The sequence below is a fragment of the Crocodylus porosus genome, unplaced genomic scaffold, assembly GCF_001723895.1.
Source record: "Crocodylus porosus isolate Cpor-Errol unplaced genomic scaffold, CroPor_comp1, whole genome shotgun sequence".
Lineage (NCBI taxonomy): Eukaryota > Metazoa > Chordata > Crocodylia > Crocodylidae > Crocodylus > Crocodylus porosus.
In genome coordinates, this window is record NW_017728931.1 from 1,611,368 (window position 1) to 1,622,393 (window position 11,026).

Genomic DNA, 11,026 nt, shown 5'->3' on the forward strand with positions numbered 1-11,026 from the left:
GTTGAAGGTTTTTAGAGCAGGTTGTCCCTGATCCAAGGCTGGCCTCCCAATTTTATATCCATTTTGTTTGTATTTAAGTTTTTATTTTAATACACACCCATATTTTATAGTAATTTATTTACATTACACATTTTTATAGAAAACTTATCTTTATATAACAGCTGTTCTTCGTATGGTTTGCCTTGCCTTTACAGGGTTTTTATTTGTCCGAGTCCATATGTTGTTTTTCTTTGTTTTTAAGTGGGGGGGTTGTTGTTTTTAACCAGTTTTGTAGTATTCTTAATTGATTCTGACTCAGCGAACTGCATTTCACATACACAACTCCCACTGCTGGACAAGAGCCAAGCTACGTATGTCAAGATGAGACTGCATTTTAGGCTAACAAAATCCCTTTTTGGTAGCATTATATTTGAGATCATTTTGATAGAATGTACACCTTTTTGTTCCATTTGGGCCCCAAATCGGGGTCAGCTATATACTGAATATGCATTTTTCATAGCTTTAGTTTTTTTTAATTCAGCAGATTAAAATTATTATATTATGATTAGAATTTGGATGCCAGTTGATACCACAGTTGGGTGAAGAAGTATGTTAAGGAAACTTTGAGCAATAATAGGGCTTCATTTGAGCAAAACTTTCCACCAAGAATGCTGTGCAGTTTGGGGTTTTTTGTTTGTTTACCTTTCTTAATACCTTTAACAGGTTTTGATTATTATACATTACCTACACAACAGTTTTTAAGCATTTGGATTATTTAACGTGGCGCAAAATAGCCAAAATCACATCTACTATAGATCAAAAAAGTAGAAAAACAATTAATATAAAAATGCATTAAAACTAATTGAACCTGGCTAAGCAATACACAGGGACAATGCATCTACACAAACACATTCTTGTCTGGCATAAACTATGGCAGTGTAATTTTTACTGATTAAAGAACATCGCTGAATTGCATATTCTTAATAAAGATATTTGTTTTGTCTTGAAAATTTTTATTTTTACACACATATTTTAAATTTTTATGGACTAAACAATTCTTTGGTGCCAATAGTTTTTCACTGGTTTTTTTGCTTCTTGAACACACTTTTAGGATGGTTATGGGGTACTTAATGATTTCTTTTTTTAAGCCCTACAGACACTAATTAGATAGGTACAGTAACTACATGAGCAATGTCACAGGGTACCCCCAATTTTTTTGTTTTAAATACCCTCTCTATGGGCCATCTGTCTAGCTCTCACCCACCATGCCCTGATGGTAGTTAAAATACAGAGTGCAGGAGGCTGCCCTGGTCTTATTATACTGACCACCCGGATTGTGGTCCTGATCTTATGGGCCAACTGCATGACTCTGTACCTCCCCTACACCATGCCCCATGCTTTGCAGGTGGCATCCTTACAGATGTTCAACTAATTGCTGATGGCCTTCCGACCCCTTGGGCTCTCTTAGCCCTACTCCAGGGCCTTCAGACCTGAACTATGAAAGGCAAACCCAGATTTCAGGCTGATGCCAAGGCCTACAGAGTACTACATTTTGGCTTATACTTGTTCCTTTTTCATTGAAGGCAGCAAGTGTTGAGTGCCACTGTGGAAGGTGGAACTCACTCGCTCTTAGAGCAATTAGCTAGTGAGGTTTTCCGAACACAACCCAGTAACCTAGAATTATATGTAACATTTAAATACCAATAAGACTTCTTTGTGGGTGATAAAAATATTTCTTCATTGTTATAAAGATCACACACTTTTCCATTTTGTAGATACCGTTTTGTAGAACAAGTTGTTTTGTCAACTAAAAATTCCCATAGCAATTGGTCTTCCTCTTTTCAAGGATTAAAACATCCTTTTACTTCAAATTGGATGGAAGTATCCTGTTCTGGGATCCACAGACACAACCAATTTTTAGAGCCAAGATTATTTTTTATTTTAATTACACTTACATGGTATGTACCAGTTGCTAAGTTAAAATTCACCAAAACAATACATAAAATAAACAACATAAAACATACAATACATTTTGGTCATAGCAGCAAAGCCATGGCTTATGCAAAGAAGATGGTATCAATGTTGGCAAAGTGTTGTACATTATTTATAATTCTAGAATGAAATGTAAATAATGAATTTCTCCTTTATGGGAATCAAGGCCCACACAATATACTTCAGTGATGAATGGATAGTTTTAACAATAGTAAGCCTGTACCTTAGCTCTGTGGATGTTTGCATGCCCATGAACATCTGGAACTGGGCTGCAAACAGTAAGTGCCACAAACAGGAGTGGTGCAACTGGGTAAGGGCCAATTGGGTGCATAAACTGGAGGTTACCATTAATATCCCCAGTGGAAGTGGATTCTGCCCTATGAGCGCACACCTGGGCAGTCAACATGGAGCAGCCGACACACTGTGAATCCATGCCTCACTCAGCTTCCTTCATGGCATCTTCTCAGTGGAGCCATACCCTTGATGGAAGATGCCAGAACCCTTGGACCAGGATGTGAAGATCAACATTTGAAGACCCCAGGAGAGCCCCATGCCAACAACCCACAGACCTCCTGGGCCATTACTTAGAGAGCAGGAGAAGACCTGTGCAGCCCAGAGCTGGTGGAAACAGAAGAGCATGCTCAGTAGCAAGACATCACCTTTGTTATATAAGGTTAAAAGAGCTTGCAGCATGTAGCTCAGCAAGAAGGAAAGAGAGAGGACAGTATGACGATCAACAGACCTCTACTTCACCCATCCTTGTGTGTCATTTCTGGAGTTCTGAGCTTGTGGCCCCAGGCTGGGGTACAGTGTGGAAGGTGTGAGATAATCCCATGCTTCAGGGCTTTTACTTCATGGGGCCAGGATGGAATTTCTACCCCCTGTCATGTTCACTGCAGGCTTCTGGGTTTTTTTTGCCTCCCTCTGAACATTTGGATGCTGGCCACAGCTGAGGCTGGGATTTGACTGGGCTGCACTGATGCTCCTACCAGGACATAGAGAACCCAGAGGCTCCTGGCTTGACAGTCTTGGTCTTTTGCTCAAGGTTATACCAATCACCATATTTGGGGTCAGGAAGGAATTTTACCCCATGGTCACATTGGCAGGGACTGTGGGCGTTTTTGCCTTCCTCTGTAGCATGGGGCATAGTCCTCTTCCTAGGATCTCCTGGACATATTTTAACCAACTACTTCCCTGCTGTTACAGGGGCAGGGCACTGGAAGCACCCTCATTCCCCCAGCTTTCACCTGTGGCACATTATAGGGAGCTCTTTCTGTTTGGAACATTGTGCCTGGTATCTATGGTAGGATTTGGGGGGGGGAGGGGTAGGTTAAGTTCCTTGGATTAATGATGGTTTTCGGATGGAGAAAACAGGACTGGATGGCTCAGGAGACTCCTCCTGCTCCTATGTTCTCATGTTCCCACCCCAACATGAAGAAAAGATGATCTGCTGTTTTTAAATGTATGAACTCCACAATAAAAGGTCTGTTCTCTGTTCCCATCATGGTGAGAGTGTCAGTATCCTACAAGGGCCTGATTCTGTCACAGGAGTATCATACCAGAGAGGCAACTAGGAAAAACTACATTTCCCTGCAGCTTCTCTCTAGCTCAAGCCAACTGAAGGCACATTCACTCTTTTTCTCCTTAGCTGCAGTGTCAGTGCCAGGAAAATGGCCCCCCAACTGCCCTGGCATTCATATCCTAAGGTCTCTCCCTGAGGCCCTGCTATCTATGAATCCAGGCCTTCCCAGGGCCCTTTAGCTTGTGTTGACTGAGCCCTGCTTCTCCGCAAGAGCCCCTGAACATAGACATTGGAAACATCTATGGTCCCTATGTCCCTTCTTCACCCTTCACTAAAACCTAGCACTGGTCTGGGTGCTTAGGGGCTCAGCACAGCAACTGAGCAAAGGGTTCACATGCCTTGAGCTGTGCGGTCCAGTGCTGGGTATAGGGAAGTGACAGGCCACTTATCCATGATTGTCACCAGTGCTCTGCTACTAGCTTCTGGCTCAGGCCTGTACAGGCCCCAAGGAGCTGACAGAGGCAGATGAAGCTCCTTGGCCTCAAGTACTTGTTAACAACCTGGAATCATGCCCCCAACTATTGCAGATCAACCGCAAAAGGAGCTATAGGATGCAGTTTGTGTGTGTCTGTGGCAGAGGTGAGGAGGGGGAGGAAGGGACAAAGTTGAGAAGATGAGGAAAACACCTTGACTGACCTGTTCTGGTCCTGGCATACTACACAGAAGTCCAGGACTTGCTCCAAGTGCCCCATCTGTGTGCAGAAGGGAGGAAGCACCAGCAAAGGGATTATCAAAACCAAGTCCCCTTGTCCAGTCACGTCCCCAGGGTCACTGGGGCTCAGAAACATGTAGAGACTGGGTACAAAGGCTCCATGCTGCTGCAGGGCCCCTGATCATCCGAGAAACCTTGGTTGCTAGTGACAGACAATATCCAGGCCATTGGTATTGCTCCAAATGCTCTCTCCAAGGTGGGAATCATCAAACAGAAAGGAGCTCTGGACTGGGGGGATCTGAGGGTGGGACCTGGGGAGTGCTGTGGCTGAGCTCAGCAGTAGGCCCAGCTCACACACCTCATATAGGTGTCCGCTTGGGAGGCACATCTACCTGGGAGTTCAGGGATTTATTAAATACCAGAGCAGAAGAAGTGTTCTGCATTCTTCATGCCACTGGTGCCCCATCTCTCTAACCCCTTTCATTAAACTCAACAGTTTGATGTGCCTCCCATGGGCACGAGGATTTCTCCCTGTGATTGGCTGTTGAGGGCTCTGATATTACAGTGACTGTTCACAGGTGTCCATTGACCTGTGTTATTGAGTCACAAAGCCCCAGAATAAAGTTACCAGGGGACACAGCCACCAACCACTGCTTCATCCCAGGAGGATCTCCCTTTACCTGAGCCAGGTATCAGACAACAGGATGCTAAAGTGCAGGTCGAAGGGAGGGAGCTGGAGCTCCTTCAGGGATGTCCTCCCCTGCCCTTTGGGTGGAGTGCAAGGCAGTGCTGGGCTGGGCTGGGTTGGGCTAGGATGGGAGGGGAGTGGAAGGGAGCAGAGGGAGGTAGGAAGTCTGCTTCACCTGCCTGACATCATACCAAAAGTGAGAGATGGGGACAGCCAAGGCAAATGAGTCTCACAGACTCAAACAAAGTTGTCAAAGCAGGCATAAGACCAGCAAGCATGGGGAGGAGGCTAGAAAATGTGGCCTCTGACAAAAGGTTGCAGGATGTGGCTTTTTCTAGAAAGGAGAGGCTATAGAACGGTGGGGGCCAAGGTCCCCTGTGTCCCCACAATTCCAAAATGGAAATGCCACAAAGGGCCAGACTCCCTGCTCCATTGATGCCCTTTCTTCTTAAGCACTTTTCTTTACCTTTCCAAATCCTCCCCTCAGCTCTTGTATCTGTTACTGGGAAAATGGCTCTCATCCACGAGGGAAAAGAACCAGAACTAAATGTAGCCTAAATAACCAGTGGGGGATGATTCAGGAGGCAATGAGGGCTCTGGTGTCTCAGGCTGTCAAACCCCCAACTCTACCCTTTCATGTCAATGTATCTAGAGCAGAGGAGCCCAGTGGGTTGAATCCAAAGACCCCTTCTGTATGTTTGTGGGGCCCCAAGATTTCTCCAGGCAGAGTTACGCGGCTCAGACATGTCTGGTTCTGAGGAAGGATCCAGTGTAGGGAGACCACCTCGCCTCAGGGTGTCACCCTGTGCTCTGGGCATGCTCAGAAGGTAGGGAAGGTAGGGAGAGGATTCTCCCACCTGGTAGGATAGGCAGGGGGGAAAAGAGATGAGGATGTGGGAAGGCCTGGATGACCCAAGGCACAAGACAGAGTCTCAAGCACACTGGGGTCAGCACCTAGCTCCGCACCCCCTCCTTTTGCAGGCCACACGGTCTAAAAGTGGCTCTAAGGGCCTAATGCTCCAGGGTGCAGAGACTCCACTGACATTAGCCTGTGAGTGCTCAGCACCACTGAGCAGTGAAGCCCCTGCCTGCCTCAGCCTCCGGGCTCTAGGCAAACACCCACAGAGGAAAACCAGCCAAGGACGTATCGGAATGCAAATGACCCGGAGCACAGACTGAGGGTTGGCCAAGAGGTCTCTGAGGTCATAATGTGCAGTGATGACCTAGCACAGGGTAACCACGAGCAACCAATGCCCCCAGCTGCCCGTTTGTCATTCAGCCTGAGACTGGTGACACAACAGTGGCTTTGGGAGCAACAGTGGCTACAGAGCAACGTACAGAGCAAGGAAGAAGTGAAGCCCCAAGGCGACCTGCTGCTGCCAACAGTGGAAGAGGAGGTGGCTGCAGAGCATGGCTGGGCTGGAAGGGGCAGGCTGGGGGCACCAAGGGAGGGGGAGTCGGTCTCATCGCACAGAGACGAGGGCAGCCGGAGGCAGCAGTGACCGGGGCTTGGTTTGATCTGCTCTAGGAAACACGCCTGCCTGTCCTTCCCCTGACTACTCCCCCTGCAGTCTCTGCACGAGGGGGCACTTCCTGCCTTTCCCCACATTCAGCACACACCTGCAGCCTGGTGGGGAGTTGGGGGAGAGTCACCCGTGCACTGATCATAAGTCTCTGCTGAGGACATTGACTTCTACGTCACTGATTTGGAGCCCAGGGACCTCAACCGCCTGTGTTTCTGTGATGGCTCCTGCCTCTTTGCTGAGGAGACCAGCCTGGATATAGACTGGGGCATCTTTAAAGTTGGAGTCACCATGCATAGGAGCACGGAGGAAGGTGAGCTGCTCTGGGATGTGGCTGAGCTTGGAAGTGAGGAGGCTGAGAGCAGGGAGGTCTGTGAAATCTTTGAAGACCTTGAGCAGCCAGAAGAAGAGAGCAGCTAAGACCAGGAAGAAGAACAAATACTTCTGGCCTTTGGACATCAGGGCCTGGATGAGGATGACCGCCCGGGGAGGCCAGCAACGAGGCTGGCAAGGTCACTAGAAGGCAAAGTCATCGCATGGAAAGGCAGCTTCCTCCAGCAGTGAGGAGAGAACTTCCGGTAAAGGTCTTCTTCTCTCCCAGTTGATGTAATGGTTTGCAGGTAGGTACATGAGACTGTCCTATGCATGAGACTTTGCAGGCCAGGACCTGAGGGGTGGCTGACCAGGGACAGGAGTAGCTGAAGCCCTGGAAAGGGCAGTGGGCCATGGACACTAGGGGAGCTGGTCTTAAGGGGGTGGGAATCCTGAGGGCCTGGAGGAGCCAGGATGTTAGAAAGGGCAGAGAAGTGAGGCCCTGGTTGGAGTCCAGAGCACTAGCAACATCTCCAGGACTAGCACAAGGTGGTCTCAATCCAGGCCTGAAGGGGGAAGGACATTGGCCAGCTTCTTCTGCAGGGAAAGCAGCACACAGACCTGTGCTGGATCCTTCCCTGATGCCATCCCTGTGAGGCAGACTATCCTGCTTTGACTCCTGGACTCCTGTAGGCTTTGTGCTGCCTCTGGTCAGTTGTCAAAACTGTCCTTCTGCTTTCTGATTTCTTTTCCCCAGGTCCCTTCTGAGCTACATGGACTCACTGTGGGCTACACCTACAGGGAGAAGTGACCATGAGGGAAGCTGGATTCGCAGTTAGCTTCTCCATGGTGGCTGCCCATGTGCACACTCTTGGGCATAATCCTATTTCATGTTATAAGCCCAAATGGCACCTACCCAGCCATGTAACAGCCATTCATGGCTCTGACTCACCATCTACCTTTCTACTCTCCATGCAGTGTGGAGGGCAACTGAGCATGTGCAGTAGGTGTCACTCTGGATGGGTTTGTACATGGCACTGGACACACATACCATGGATGAGTGTAAATCACACTCTTCTGCCTGGCCGAACAACATAAGGAGGAGAAACTTCCTGTATTTCATCTCCCATAGCTGAGTGGCAAGGGCACATACCCAAAAGAGGGGGAGATGCAGCCTCTGGGGCCAACATCACTCCTAGCAGAGGCTGAGCCTCTGGCTCTTCAACTACCCACCTCTCTGCTCTAGCCACCAGGCCACAGATCAGCCACTGCCCTGTCTCCCTGCTAGTCTGCCTTTGGCAAATCCTGAGGTTGTGCCATGGAGTAATCATGTCCTTTCTCACTTTGGAGGATCCCAACCCTCCAAGGGATCCTCTTCATACCAGGATCCCTGGAGCAGCATGGGAAGAACGGCACTTGGAGGAGGCCTACAGAACCCTGTAGAGCTCCTAGACCAGTGCTGAAACATCAGAAGACCTCTGCAGACCCCGCATCAAACAAGAGAAGAGGACCCAGAGCAAATGATACACCCTAGCTATGGAGAACCTGAGATTAGAACAGAAATAATTTTTACATGGAAAATTAGGAAATGTTGCAACAGTCTTTCCTGTATGCCAGGACAGCAAGTCCTTTCTCAGTTGTCAGGGTATCCAATAGGCAAGGTCATGTGTTTGTGGTCCCCCATTTGGGTGAACTCATAACTCTTGTAGAAAGGCAGGTGTCTCATAACCCCATGCTTCTGGGCTTCTGCTGGCCACCACTAAGCGGTGGTTTTCGCCCCTTCAACTATGCTAGAGCTTTTGGGGGGGGGGGTTCCACCTTCCTCTGAAGCATGGGGATGTTGGCTACAGCTGGGTGTTGACTGGGGTGCATCGATGCTCCTGCCTGGTCTTATATCATCCAGAGGTTCCTGGCTTAGATGGGCTTGCTTTTGTGCTCAGGATCATTCCAATTGCCATATTTAGAGTCAGGAAGGAATTTTACCCCAGGGTCAGATTGGCATGGGCTCTGGGGGTTTTTGCCTTCCTCTGTAGTGGGGGCCCTGGGCCCTCCCCTCTTTCCAATCACCTGATTCCCTCCATGCAGGCCTGCCCAGGAGGTCCTCCTGAACAGCATGCAGCCCTCAGAAGGGGCGGCTCTGCAGTTTTCTCTCAGCTGCGGCCTTTTGCCCTTCTAGCTCTAGAAGTCTTTGCCTTCAAGGGATCTTGCCCTGCAGTCCCATCCCACGTCCTTCCCCCAGTACCAGTACCAGGATGTGACTCCCTGTTACAGTTCCCACATCACTACTTTTCCTGGTCTTAAATACTGATGCTCTCTTTTGTGTCCTTAAGTCATATTCTAATAGCCCTGACTTCTTCATAAATGCAGAAAAAAATCCGCATTACCAGACTGATTATTTAATGTGATAAGCAGGGCTCCTGGTTTTCCCTGATAAAAAATTGCAAATTCTCTGATAAAAACCAGGCAAGGTTCTTTGAGTGATATCTTTTATTAGACCAACTGAGTAGCTGGAGAAAAAAGTTTTAGGCAAGGTCACAGGCACAGTCACCCTTCTTCAGGCCTGAAGAAGGGTGACTGTGTCTGAAGAAGGGTGTCTGTGCCCAAAAGCTTGCCTAAAACTTGTTTTCCAGCTACTTAGTTGGTCTAATAAAAGATATCAGTCACAGAACTTTGCCTGCCTATGTCTTTAGATCAATACCGTTACAACCAAAAATCTGATAAAAATCACAAATTCTCTGATAATTGCCCCCAAATCAGTGATTAAAATGAAAGGCTCCTCACTTGCCTCCAAAGCTCCTCCGGCCCTGCTCATGTCCCCCACTCCCCCGCACAGTCCCCTGGCCTGGGTGGTGCCCCCACTCCCCCATACAGACCCCCCAGCTCTGCTGGTGCCCCTCACCTCCCACCCACAGCCCTCTATCTCCCTAGCCCTGCCGGAGGGGGCCCCCAGCTGCCAGGACTATGGGGCCAGGGACCTGGCTCCACAGTCCCCTACCCCAGCAGAAAGAAGCGGCTGCTGAAGCGGAGTAGAGCCCAGCTCCCCCCCACTCCCCACCTGCTGTGGGCTTAGCAGGCTCTCTGGAGTGGGCACTCTGCAGCTGCGTGCACTCCCAGGGGGCAGGGGGGACCCATGCCCCCCAGGCAGGTGTGGGCTGCTCACTGCCGACTTGAGCTCCCGCCCTATTCCTCTCCCCCGGGGCCTCTGCAGCCTGGCAGGTGCAACCGGGCACTGCAGGGAACAGTAAGGCCACATGGGGAAGCTGCTTCATCCCCGGGCATTGCGGCCCTGGGCCCCATGCACCACAATAGGGGCCCAGGGCAGAAGTCAGTGTGAGATGGCAGCAAGCCCCACACAGGCAGGTGTAGCAATAGGGCAGAATGAACATGGTGATGCATAAACTGCGGTTTGTTTCTCTGGAGGCCTGCAAAAATCACAGACACACACTCATCAGCCGGCATAAAAGGTTGTATTTGTTTGCAAACAAAGGTCAGAGCAGAGTCAGGTACTCAGATTACTCTGACAAAGCATTGGTATTTGCAAGTGGAATTTATCTTCTCTCTCCTGAGCACGTGTGCAGACACCGGAACTCTTACAGCTACTTCCATTTCATACAAGCATACATGTAGTTACATCATTACATACATCGCATGTATAGTATAATTAGCTACTTAAGTATACAGGGCGGAGAGGTAAATATGCATCAGCTAATTAAGGATGCCCAGAAACTACAACAGTTCTCCAAAAGTTCATATCCCAAGGCCACAGTCAATTGAGTTCCAGCTTCTGCAATCAGCATGAGAAAGGCTAAGGCGGGACCGGGGTAGAAAGGAGCCTTGGGCAGTATTTCTTTCTTATCAGATGCAAGATGCAAGCTGCGCATTTCTAACAATATTCCCCCCTCAAGATGCTTTCTGCTCCCCATTCTTAACTAGTACTCTTAACATCTGACTTACTACTCACTAGCCATTTTGGGGCTAAAGGAAAAGTCCTCCAAGGCCACCGGCCTCCGGCCTCTTGGAGTCCCCCACAGGCCCAGCAGTTGGTGAGATTGACGGTACCTGCAATTCTTTCCATCATGTCAACATACAAATTTGCTTCTGGGGGAGCAATTGGGGGAAACGGGGATATAGGGTGGTGGCTACGGCGATTCAATCCTGCCTCTTTTACCACATAGTTAACAACAAAGCATATTAAGACTCCCGCCATATCCTCCCTCTCTTGAGATCAAATACAGCCTAAACTTTTTCTTTGTTACTTCCTTATTTGATTTTCTGGACTCTGATTAAGCCGTCTCAGG